The following is a 12,462-nucleotide window of genomic DNA, read 5'->3' as shown; positions in this document are numbered from 1 at the left end:
TTAGCCAGTCAGAGAGCTATAGTCCCATCCCTCTGGAGGCCAAGGCAGGAGAGTCACGAGTTCAAGTCCAGCCTGGGTTATAAAGCAAGACCCTCTTTCAAACAAAGTATAACTAACACATTATTGTGTGTGGTTCAGAGTAGTTTGTAGTACATTTCTATAAACCACACAAATGAGTAGTTATTTTGTCTCAAATGTTTATCATTGCTTTGTCTTGAGAATATTAAGAAAAATTCTTTTGATTAGGTAATTTGAAATATGCAGTTAAATTGTTACCCTGCTGTGTCATAGAACATTAGACATTATTTGTCCTACCGAATAGTACCCATCCATGAACCCTCTGTTTCTTGCACCCAACTCCCACCACCTCTGGGCACCATTATTCCCTTTATTTTGAAGTCATTTTGTTTTCTCCCATGTGTTCTTTGAGAACTTGTGGAATTTGCTTTTCTGCATGTCTTGCTTATCACGATGGCCTACATTCCATTCTTGATAGACGGCCCACAAGAAAGCACCCTGGGAAAATGACGAGGCAGATGGGGAAAGACTCCCAGTTCTGGATAAGGTGCCACCTGACTATGATTCAGGTTCTGAAGAGCCACCACAGGCTCCCCTGTCCTCTAGGATACATTGCTTCAGTGGGTTTGACTGACAACAGTAAGAAGCAAGGCATCTCCATCCCAGACCTCCATCCCACCATGGAAGCTTTAGTGACAGACAAGGGCACTGGCATAGACAGGTGCAGCAGCCAAGAATCAACAGGATTTGGTCACTGACTCGAGGCAAGGCTGACTGGAGAATTAATTCCAGATTTGTGGATTGGGCAACTGAAGGGGAGATAGCTTTATGCACTGTGATGGGGCAGTGACTCCGGAAGAGCAGGCATGGGAGTCAGCAAGAGAGGTTCAGTTTTGGACTTGCTGAGCTTCAAGTCCCTGTTGGACATCCAGGTGGATGTTCAGTGTCCACTTAGGCCTGGAACTCTGGTGTGAGAATGAATGGGACTTGGGAAGGTTCAGGCCTTAGGACAGTTAAGGGCCAACAGTTGTAACAAATGAAGTAAGAGTTGTTGAGAACAGTGGACTAAATCAAGAGAAGCTCCCAGTGATGGAGGAGGTTTCAATGAAATGATATTTGATGTGCATTAAAATGATGTCTGAAAAAAATCTCAAAAACTTGAATGTCTTTCCTACCAGAGAGGAACAAAGAGAAATGTCACGCTCCATATTCCATTGTGAATCACACTTGTAGCAGAAAATCAAGCGCTGCTTCTTGGCTATGGTCTCAAATGCATTTCTCTGTGGCCCCTAACACCTACACCTTTCCTTGTGAAACAGCGTGAAGGAATCCTCATTTATTATCTCTCTCTCTCTCTCTCTCCCTCTCTCTCTCTCTCTCTCACACACACACACACACACATACATTACATCCTGGCTGAAGTTTCCCCTCTTTCTACTCCCCCCAGCACCCCCACCATCTTTCCTTTCTCCTCAGATCCACTCCTCCATTTCCTCCCCCAAAAAGAGCAGGCCTCCCAGGGATATAAACTGAACACATCATAACAAGTTCCAATAAGACTAGGCACAGACCCTCATATCAAGGCTGGATGAGGCAACTCAGGTGGAAAAGGGTCCCAAGTGCAGGCAAGAGTCAGAGACACCCCAGTTTCACTGTCAGGAGTCCCACAAGAACACTAAGCCACTCAATCATAACATATGTAGAGAACCTATCTCTGACACATACAGGATCCATTATTCTCGCTGTAGACTCTGTGAGCCCCTATGAGCCCCGCTTAGTTGATTCTGTGAGCCTTGTTCTCAGCGTGTTCTTGACCCATCTGCTGCAATCTGAAAGGAACCTTTAAATGCCAGCTTCCTGTTCCACTGCTCAGGATGCAGAATGTGTTTATGAAAACTCCTCTGCTTGCTAGGCACCCATTAATTACTTACCAGCCTTGTATCAATACTGGACCTGTTGACCTATGGGCTCTTTGGAAGTGGAAGACCATCTGCCCAACGCTGCCATTGTGGCGGCTTTTCCTCCATCCATAATGAAATCACTAAAATCATTTCCTGCTCCCAGCCCTTGTTCAGATCTTCTATCTACTGTCAATAAGAGGATATTAAAATGCTTAGTAAAGCTCATATGTCCTTTTCATTCTGTCCCACAAGGCTTTGTGTTCTAGTGATGGAAACAATAAATAACAGGTGACGTCAAGCCTATTGTAATAAAAGAAGGCTGCTTATTAAACTGTCTACTCCAACTGTTTTTCCTTTGACATCACGGGATCTGTTTATAATGACTTTTATGGCTTTCCCCTTAGCACCCGACACTCATGATTACAGGAGAAATTGGGGTTTTGGAAACAGTCTATGCAACAGAAGTGGCGTCTTCCTGCTCAGGCCCAGTTGCACACAGACTATGGGGCAGGGAAGAAAGGGCAGAGAGGCTGTGTGTTTTGGAGGCGTTTGACTTCCTCACACACAGGTTTTCAGCTGGAAGGAGAGTGCAGTGGGTACTTGGGTGCTCAGAGCATAGGTAGGCGGGGCATGCATATGTAGCCAGAGGGTGAATCTGTATTCACTAATTCTATGATGTCAGTCACTAGATCATGAAGCTGCTTTTAGACACCTCCACATTTGAAGAATTCAACATCTCTCTTCCTCGAGGCTGTATTTGGCAAGGGGGTATGCAGGTCATTTTTCCTTTGGGTCTGCATTTGGAAATGATGGGGACAATTGTTAATCCAGGAGTCTGCTTTCTTCAGACTGTGACTGCTGGTGACCAGGGACAGTATTGACAATCAGCAAGCACATTTCTGGAACAAACAAATCCATTAACTTGCCCTCACATAGACAGGAAGAAAAACCCACTGATGCTATGGACCCTGGAGCCAACTCCCTAAGTGCACTCTCACTTCTTTTCATGTCTGTTTTAGTTTTGAACAAAATGGGTGGTTGGGTTGTTTTAAATGCCCTCTGGAAGTTCTCTCCATTTTTGTGTGTGATTGTAGTGTTCAGTTTGCAAAGAAATATAGACAGCTTGCTCCAGTTACACTCAGTGACACGTGAATGGACATGATAGGTGGATAGACAGCTTGCTGCAGTTATACTCTGTGACACACAGTGCACTTGATAGGTGGAAACTTCACATTTTTCATTCAAGTCCTGGGTGGCCTGAATATAGGTAGTGAGATTTCCTGTTTGGACCTGTTTCCATTTGGATTGGCTATTTATTTAGAACAGTTGAGGGGATGCTCCCAGAACAAATACCAATTTCTGAAGATGTGTTTATCTTTAGGACAGTGCTGACTTCTTGGAAGGGTGAGCACCCTGGCCCCCAGAAACCCTTTGGAGGCACGTACCAGATGCTCTGTAACCACGAGCCAGCTGCCCTTCCTTTGATGGGAGATTAATACTTTCCATAATTGTATCACTCTGCTTGCTCTGGGCCCAGCAGTCACTCAGGCTGGAAAGAAAGGGAAATTAATTGAAAGAGGAGAGAGAGAGAGAGAGAGAGAGAGAGAGAGAGAGAGAGAGAGAAGAAAATTCTTCCTTATTTCTTCTCTGAACTTACCTAGAAAGGTGATTGAGAAGGAGACTGGAGGTTTACTGCCAACAGGAGCTAATGGATTTGCTTCTGAAGCCATTAGATGGTGGCAAAAAGGTGGGCATGAGAGCCAAGCTCATTCATCCCTCAGTGAGTGCACACAGGGAACTCCGTCCCACAGAGGCAGACTGCTGATCCTAGGGACACAAGTGGAGGGAGCAGAAATGGTGTTACAGCTGACACCCCTCACCAGATGGTCTAGAGACTTCCTCAGTCTGGTTCTCCCATACAGAAACATTTATGAGTTTACTTGCCATGTGCTGGGGTTTTGGGAAAACTTAACTTTGGTGGTTTTGGTTTTGTGTCTTTTTTTCTTTTTAAAGCTTCTGTCAACAGGTTTTTTTTTTTTTTGGGTGGTGGGGTTGGTAGGGGTCAGGGTGTTGAGACAAGACCCAGCTACATACCCCAGGCTGACAGGACCCCCAAATCCTGCCTCCACCCACTGAGTGCCAGGGTCCTGCACTGTCTGCTTTTTTTGCTTTTGTTTGCTTCTGCTTACTCAGTTGTTTCTCCCTTGCCATTTGTCAGGACCACATGAAGCCAGCTAGGTGCCTTCTGCTGTGTCAACACACCTGGACCTCAGGGTTGGAAAATATGTGTCTATGTTTTGCAGAACTCTGTTTCCTAGAAATCTTATCTGAGAGAAGAAATAAGTCTTGACCTCTGGACTTCTCTACCTTAACTGATCCATTTTCTACTCTTTGCTTATATTCTAGAGTTAAAGTTTCATTGAGGATGTATTTTTCTATCCTGTTCTTTCTATTTGTAGAGGGAGGCATGACTGATATACCACCATATTGAATCCGGGGGAACCTCTGCTCTGTTGATCCCATGAAGCACCCTTCTTGGAAGTAGCTTTCCTCTGTCCTCTTCTCCAGATTTGGATTTTTCTTTAAGTCTCAGTCACTTTTCATTTCTTCTTGTTTTAGAAAATGTTTTTTGCACGACTTCTTTTCTCAACTTCCTCTGGACTGTTAGGGGCCAGGCCAATTGAAAACTTCTTCAGAGGCTCTGTTGGTAGGACACAGGGAACATTACTATCTATGTCCTTGCCTATGGGTAGACCTGACTGGGGCTGGGGTGGGGCCCAGGGTCTCAAGGGAGGTGTCAGTTTCTGGAAGCAGAGACTCTTCCTCTGGTGTGCTTCATCTGTGCCCGAGGTCCTGTGGGCAACATTTCATGATAAGCTTCCTGCTGACTTCATGGCATTGTGTGACAGCTGTCTGCCGACTTTGTCCCGTTTCCTCTGCAAACAGTATATAAGATGCCCTGCTGCATAGTGTGTGTGCTGACATGGTCCATAGCTTATGCAGTCCTCCTCGCACCAGCTTTGTGTCTTCTTTATGTTCGCATCCCTGGTCCTCCCATGACACCTCGCAGTTCAGGTCATAGGAGATCTCCCCTGAACAATTTTTTTGTTTTTTTGTTTTTCAAGACAGGGTTTCTCTCTGTAGTCCTGGCTGTCCTGGAACTCACTCTGTAGACCAGGCTGGCCTCGAACTCAGAAATCTGCCTGCCTCTGCCTCCCAAGTGCTAGGATTAAAGGAGTGTGCCACCACCGCCCAGCTCCCCTGACAATTTTAAGTTACATATGGACACTTTGCTTTTGTGTGCCTACTTTGATGCTTAGCTCTAGAAACGGCAGTGTGGGAATATTACCTTTAATACCTCCAGACCTGTAGAACTCTTTTTTTTCTTTTCCTTTCATCTGAGGGCTCTGAACTGTTGAGACTCAACAGTTATTTAATGTTGAGTTCAGTTCCCAGAGAGTGTCTCAGCATTCGATATATAAACATTCAAATCACTCCTACTTTCTTGTTAACCTGAGTCCTTCTGCATCTGCTTGCTTCTGAGCCTCTTTGGCGCATGTTTTCCAGACATAAACCTTTCCCGGCTGGGCTGTAGAGACCCAGCCATTTTCTTACACAGGTTAGTATGTGGCGGTATAGACAAGGTTCAGTTACAGCCAAGAGAGCGACTAGCTGCCATGTCAAGGGTTTATGTGAGGATAGTAAATGGCTCTCAGGAGTCAGGACTAAAGAGACTTTGCCTTTTAAGTTTCTAGAAGTTAGCTGCAAAGAGTGAGCTGCTGAGGGAGTTCCTTCTCGAAAACTGATCAAGAAAGTACTTGTTGAACTAAAGGAACGCTTTCCAACTGAGTGCTCTCTGCCGCTGTTTGACTCTCCTAGGACACACGCACAGTTCCTCGTTTAGTTCTGAGTCTAACGCTCATGCATGCAGGTGACAGTTTCTTCAATCACATGCGAGCCCTTATGCAGCTGTGTTTAGATGGAAAAACTTGTGTGTTATAATATTTTAGCAGATCTCTATTGTCTGCCTGGGTCATGGTATCTAATTGCTCCCTAATCAGATTTTTAATTTTTTATTTTTATTTAGCAGTGTTTTCCTTTTTCTTAAAATAAGAAAAGGAAAAATAATATATGGTAAGCTTAGCTTTTTTTTTTTTTTTAATTCACTGGGGCAAATACCAAAGAGTCTGTTTACTTAATCGTCATTTGAAAGTATCATTTAGGGGCTGGTGAGATGGCTCAGGGGTTAAGAGCACCGACTGCTCTTCCAAAGGTCCTGAGTTCAAATCCCAGCAACCACGTGGTGGCTCACAACCATCTGTAATGAAATCGGATGCCTCTTCTGGAGTGTCTAAGACAGCTACAGTGTACTTACATATAATAAATAAATAAATATTAAAAAAAAGAAAGTATTATTTACTAACAAAAAAATGAAAAAAAAAGAAAGCATCATTTAATTTTGTTGGTAGTGAGATGACTCACCAAGCCTGACCAGCTGAGCCCAAAGCCTGGGACCCATATTGAGGAAGTAGAGAACTGACGCTGCAAGTTGTCCTCTGAGCGCCACACCTGCTACACAGGTGCCCCTCCCTCAAACACACAAGCAAGCAAGTAATGGAGTAAGCGTTTGTTTAGGAATATATCTAGGGACTGGAGAGATAGACAGTCAGTGGCTAAGAGCACTAACTGCCATCTCAGAAGTCTGAGTTCAATTCCCAGCAATCACATGGTGACTCACAACCATGTATCTTTAAAGTGGACGCACCATCTTACATTCCCAGCAGCAGCATTAGCATCCCTGTGGTGGGTCCCTGTCGACCTCTGGAGGTATCCAAGTTTGAGATTTTGGTTGCTCTGATAGCTGCTTAGTGGTATCTCTCCCATGTTTTAATTTGTAGCACATTCCCTAATGATGTAATTTCATTTGTTTTACTGTGATGTTTTGTGGTAGGGCAATTGTTTTTGTTTGGGGGATACCATGATCTCACTCATGTACCTCTCCATATCCTTGATTTTCCAATCATCCTGCTTCAATCTCCAAGTGCTGAACCATAGGCATGTGCAGCCACACCTTGTAAGGCTTTTGTTTGTTTGTTTGGAGTTTGGGAGGTTGTTTTGCTTTGGGTTTTTTGTTTTGATTTGTTTTTTTTCAAGACTGGGTTTCTCTGTGTAGCTCTGGCTTTCCTGGAATTAGCTCCATAGACCAGGCTGGCCTCTAATTCACAGAGATGCACCTGCCTCTCCCACCTAAGTGCTAGGAAAACTCATACTGGAGAGAATGCCTATGAATGTACTGAGTGTGGGAAAGCTTTTATTCAGTTGTCAAACCTCATCAGACATCAGCGAAGAACTCATACCGGTGAGAAATCCTATGCATGTACAGTATGTGGGAAAGCCTTTAGCCAGAAATCAAATCTTACTGAGCACGATGATGAGAACATTCAGCTAGAGTCCCCCTCTCTAGGGATCAATAAAGGCCAATTAAGGGTGTGGCTACTAACCCTCTGCAGGGAAGGGCTGGGGCTGTATGGATTTACTTTCCCCACACGAGAGTCTGTAAAGTCTCCTAACATCTGGCACAGCTGGGAGAAGTGCCTCCTGAGCCTCTTCCAGTTGGGGTCTGGGGGATAAGCCCTTGTCGGAGGGATTTCCCGGGAGATGAGATGAGAATCTTTTTCCATGCTTAGCTCTCTGGGTCTGGCCACCTTTGTCTCCACAAGGCACGTTTTCTTCTCTTGGCCCTTCCATAGGGTCGCATTTTGCTTCTCCTGGAGTCTTCCCTGATCGCTGTGGAAGCCAGGCTGCTCCCCCTTGAGCTCAATTACAGAAACAAGGAAGGGAGATTGTCTCACTTTCCTCTCCCCCCTGGCCCCATGTAGACTCAGTGATACTGTTTTCTAAAAGGTTCTCTTCAGAGATCATTAAATTAGACAAATGGTCCAGGCTTTGTGCTCAGTGGCCCCAGCAAACCCTGTTTGACTTGCTTGGAGGAAGGTTTGGCAGCCATGAATGAGACGGTGATAAGGCCTCGGTACACAGCACAGAGCAAACAAGACTGCAGACACTGGGGTCAGCAGCCATCGATTCTCATAGGGTAACCTCTCCCATCCTAAAAGCCCAGACAACCACTTTCCTGATGATTCCTAACAATGCTGAGCACTGTCCTTCCCTGGGCAGAGAAAGACACATTCTCCATCTGTTTTGTTCATCTGGGCAGAGAGCCACATCTCCCTTCTGTCCAGTAAGGGCACCCTTCTTACTGTCTGCTAACCAAATGGGGCATCCTAAAGCATTCGACTTGGCTCTTCCAAGTGGAACTGAGTCCTTAAAATTCGTTAGAAGATTTATTTATTTTTATTTTATGTGTGTGTGTGTTTTTCTTGTGTGTATGTCTGTGCACTGTGTATGTGCCTGGAACCTGACTAGGCCAGAAGAGGACATTGGATCCCCCTGGAACTGGAGTTGCAGATGGCTGTGAGCCACCACGTAAATGTGCGGAATTGAATTCGGATCCTCTGGGAAGAGCAGCCAGTACTCTTAACTCCAGTCCCTTAAGTACTTTTATAATAACTATCTTAGTAAAGTTGGGGGGGGGCTCTGTAAGATTCAAGACACATCCCTCATACCCCCACAAAACTAAAAGTGAAGTAATTCTTTGTGTTCTTTAGTCTGATGTTTGAAGCACACTGAGACAAAGAGTTTCCTGGGCTAGGGGGAGGCCTTGGGTTCTGCCTCCCCACCCATGTGTCTTTAGACAAATGCCAAAGCACAGCTTTGTCATGGCCCACACTAACTAGGCTAACTTCTCAGTGAGTATGAGATGACCCTCAGTCAGGGGGTTTGAGGTGATGGAGCAGAGATACTCATGTGGTTTTCAGTTATATATATTTTTAAACTACTGAGAAATGAGGTGGATTTAAAATGAAGCATGCACAGCACCACATTTACACAAACGTGTCCCCAGCTCTTCCCAGAAAGCCCTGAGGTGTTATCTGCCCCGAGAGCTTGCTGAAGGCATCATGTGAGTTTACCGTACTGGCCTGTGTGTTTGGTAGCACAGGAGAGATTTGCATCTTGTCTCTGGTGTCTAAGCACATTCGTGTCTAGCTCTCCCCAGAAATCCCCGGGTGTTATCAGACACAGGCCCAAAGCATCATGTGAGGGTGATAGTCTTTTCAGGGTGGGGACTTGGTAGATTTGGATCTTGAGGACTCCAGAGAGTTTGTCTCGGCCTGACTTCTCCCATTAACCGCGTTTCCTCTTCAAGTTAATGTCTAGTTGAATCGGACAGGGCTTGGAGCATCTGTGGTGGTTTCTGTGAAAGCGTGTCTGCTCTGTGCTCAGACCTTCCTGGTGACGAGCAATGAGGAAAGTCTTGTGTCACCGCACCCCTCATTTCTCTCACATACACATGTGCTGATTGTATTCTTTCTGAACAAACACATATGGAATTATTGTTAGCTTGAGCTTCGTCTCTCACAGGACGTGCTGGCACCTGGGCCTTCTCAATGAAGGGATCTTTTGTATGTTTTGTTTTCTGCAATAGTCATTTTTTATCTGAATAGATGTTTTTCCCTTAATTTTCAATACAAATCACATTTTAATATTAAAAATACTTTTCTTGAACCCAATTCTCAATACTGCATGGATACTGGACTCTCAGTCTCTCTGTAGCATGGCATTAAATGCTCATCAGTGAGCTACAGAGGTGGCTCAGCAGCAGTGGCTGCTCCTGCAGAGGACCCAGGTTCGGTTCCCAGCACCCACATAGCTGCTCACAACCATCTCTAATGCAGTTCCAGGGAATCTGATGGCGTCTTTTGGCCTCCACATGCATGCAGTTGGTGCACAGACATAAATGTAGACAAGCATCCATCTGTTCATAGGATCTTTAAAAAAAAACTGACTAGATCAGCCTGAGAACGGCCTCCTGCATCTGACCGATGCGTGGCAAGCTGCCACAGTGTGCTCTCTGCACACCCACACTCTGTTGTTGAATAACTCGGCGCTCAAAACTCAGCAGGGCTTTTGCTGTGGACTAGAGTGAATGATGGGAAATTCATAAAGTATCAATAAAAAGTTATAAAAAAATCAGCATATATGGGGGAGAGGGGCCTGAGAAACTCCCACCCTGAGTTGCTTTTGCCAGTGGTGGCTGGTAGGGCAGCGGGAGTGCAGCAGTGGTGGCTGGTAGGGCAGTGGGAGTGCAGTCCGCCTGTGCTCCAGTGGATGACCCCACACTCATGGTTTATGAGCAGCATCATAGGACTCTGTGTTGTTTAAAAAGAAGAGGATATCAGGTTGGAAGATGTGTTGGGGGCTGGAGGCGATCTGAGTGGAGGGTGGATCTGCTAAGATACATTGTATACATGTAAGAAACTAGAAACAAAATAAAACAAAACAAAAAAATCACTACCACCACAACAATTATTCCACAACAACAACCGCCCCCCCCAAACCCAACCCAAAACTTATTTGGGGATTTATCTCATTAGTCAGAACTTGCCTGACAAGTGTGGGACCCTGGGTTTGATTCCTAACTCACACTAAAACAGAAAGGTAAGTAATGACAAAGCCAAGGACAGTATCTTGATTATAACTTAAAAATTATTGTACAAGACAGTGGGTCTCACCACGATTGGCTCATGCATGCATATAATGTACTTTGATCATTTTTATATTCTCCTTCCCCTCCCCCGGACCTTTTCTCTTCCTAATTAATTAAAAAACCTAATTAATCATTAATATTAATTGACTTGCTTGGATTAAAAAATGCCCAGGAGATTAGGAAGAGTGTGACTAAGCATGTATCCAAGAGGCGATTAGATCTCTGTTGGGGGCTCTGACCTGCTCAGTGGTTTACTGCATCAATGGATTACAAGTCTGAATTTCCTTTGGGGGAGTAATAGAACTGGCAGGGTGGGGCTTGTTGGAGACAGTGGGTAACTAGGGTGTGAATTCGATGAGTATATGTTGGCCCTGGCTCCTTTCTCGGCTTCCCAGCCAGCCATGAGGAGATCACCTTGGCTCCCTTGTACCCTTGCACTATGTATTCTGTCTCTCTGTGGTCCAGAAACAATGCCTGGCTATTCGAGGCTTGAATCCCACCCTCACCCCAGCCACAAGCCAAGGGTACACTCTTGCACCCTGAAGTTCTTTCCCTCTGGTGTTTGTCACGATGGAGTTAAACTATGGATATCCTTGCTGGATATGGGTGGGCTACTGCACATCATTACAGGACGAATGTTTTCTTTGCTACTTTTATGCCGATTATAGGAGAAAACCTTAAAACATAACTTGAGAAGGCATTTCATAGGTAGAGAAACCAAGGTATGGAAAAGGTAAGCTGTCTGTTGTTGCAAAGCTAACGAAGTGACTGCGTTGGGCTCCAGGGTCACCCCGGAGTCCTTATGCTGTGAGCGCATACGAGAAAGACCTTTGCGGAGATGATTCTGGACGCTTCCACAGTTGCTTCACATCTTCTTCTTGGCTTACGGGAAGACGGTTTACAGATCTCTCACAGTAAGGAAGAGTGCTGTGAGGAGGTGTAGCGAGGGAGTCCCGAAGCATTTAAAACCTGGCATTGCATCTCAAAATTTCTATCCGTTTGGTGACCACTGGATTCAGATGGCAGAGCTCTAAGGTAGAAATTTCCCAAATCTCCGAGTAGCCACACAGATCACATGGAGAACAGCCCTGGAGGGTCACTCACAGGCTGCTGAACAAGAATGGGTGAGAAATAAACCTTCCTGAGGCTAGCATAACAAAGGGACAATGGGTCACTGGAGATAGCCGTCACCATCCTTAGCACATATTAATCAGATGGGGGGAAATTCCATGTTCTTTTACATTTAAATGGGACACCCATAAAACAGGTGACTCAGACTCTCTCCCCCCTACCCTGCACCGGAAATCATATGTGCATGTTTCCCACCTCCTATGCAATAAAGCAGAGGAAGAAACACACACACACACACACACACACACACACACACACACACACAATTGAAAAGAAATCAATTTTAAAACTTTAAAAGAACCATGTCTTCTCTAAGTATCATATGAGCAAAGGTTTTCCTTCTCCCCTCCAATCTACAAAGGAGTTTTTTTTGTTTTGTTTTGTTTTTGTTATTTTTTTCCCCCAAAATACGTGTTAAATTTTACTGAACGTGCTACTGACATTCCCTGGAATGGTTGCACAGTTCGTTTTCATTAGGGGTACATCACTCTTACCTTTCCAGGATGAAGCTCATCTTGGTGTGAAATAAGCTCAGCAATGCTGTACCCCAGAGGAGCTGGTGTTGGAGGGAGTCAAGACCAGTGAGACAGGGATGCAGGCTGGATACGATTGAGAGACATTGTGTCTGTATATAAAATTGTCAGAGAATAAAAGATAGTTTTAAAATTGCGATAGAGACAAGAGTGGTCTTTGTGTGGCATTTTCAATATTTGGCTCTCTCCCTTGGTTCCAGGCTAGTTAGCTACTATTTCCTCATCAAAGTATTCACTATGACATTTCTCATGAGGTTCTCCTCTCCCCGCT

This window comes from Mus musculus, chromosome 7 (assembly GCF_000001635.26).
Source record: "Mus musculus strain C57BL/6J chromosome 7, GRCm38.p6 C57BL/6J".
NCBI classification, from domain to species: Eukaryota; Metazoa; Chordata; class Mammalia; order Rodentia; family Muridae; genus Mus; species Mus musculus.
Note: the sequence above shows the minus strand (reverse complement) of the source record.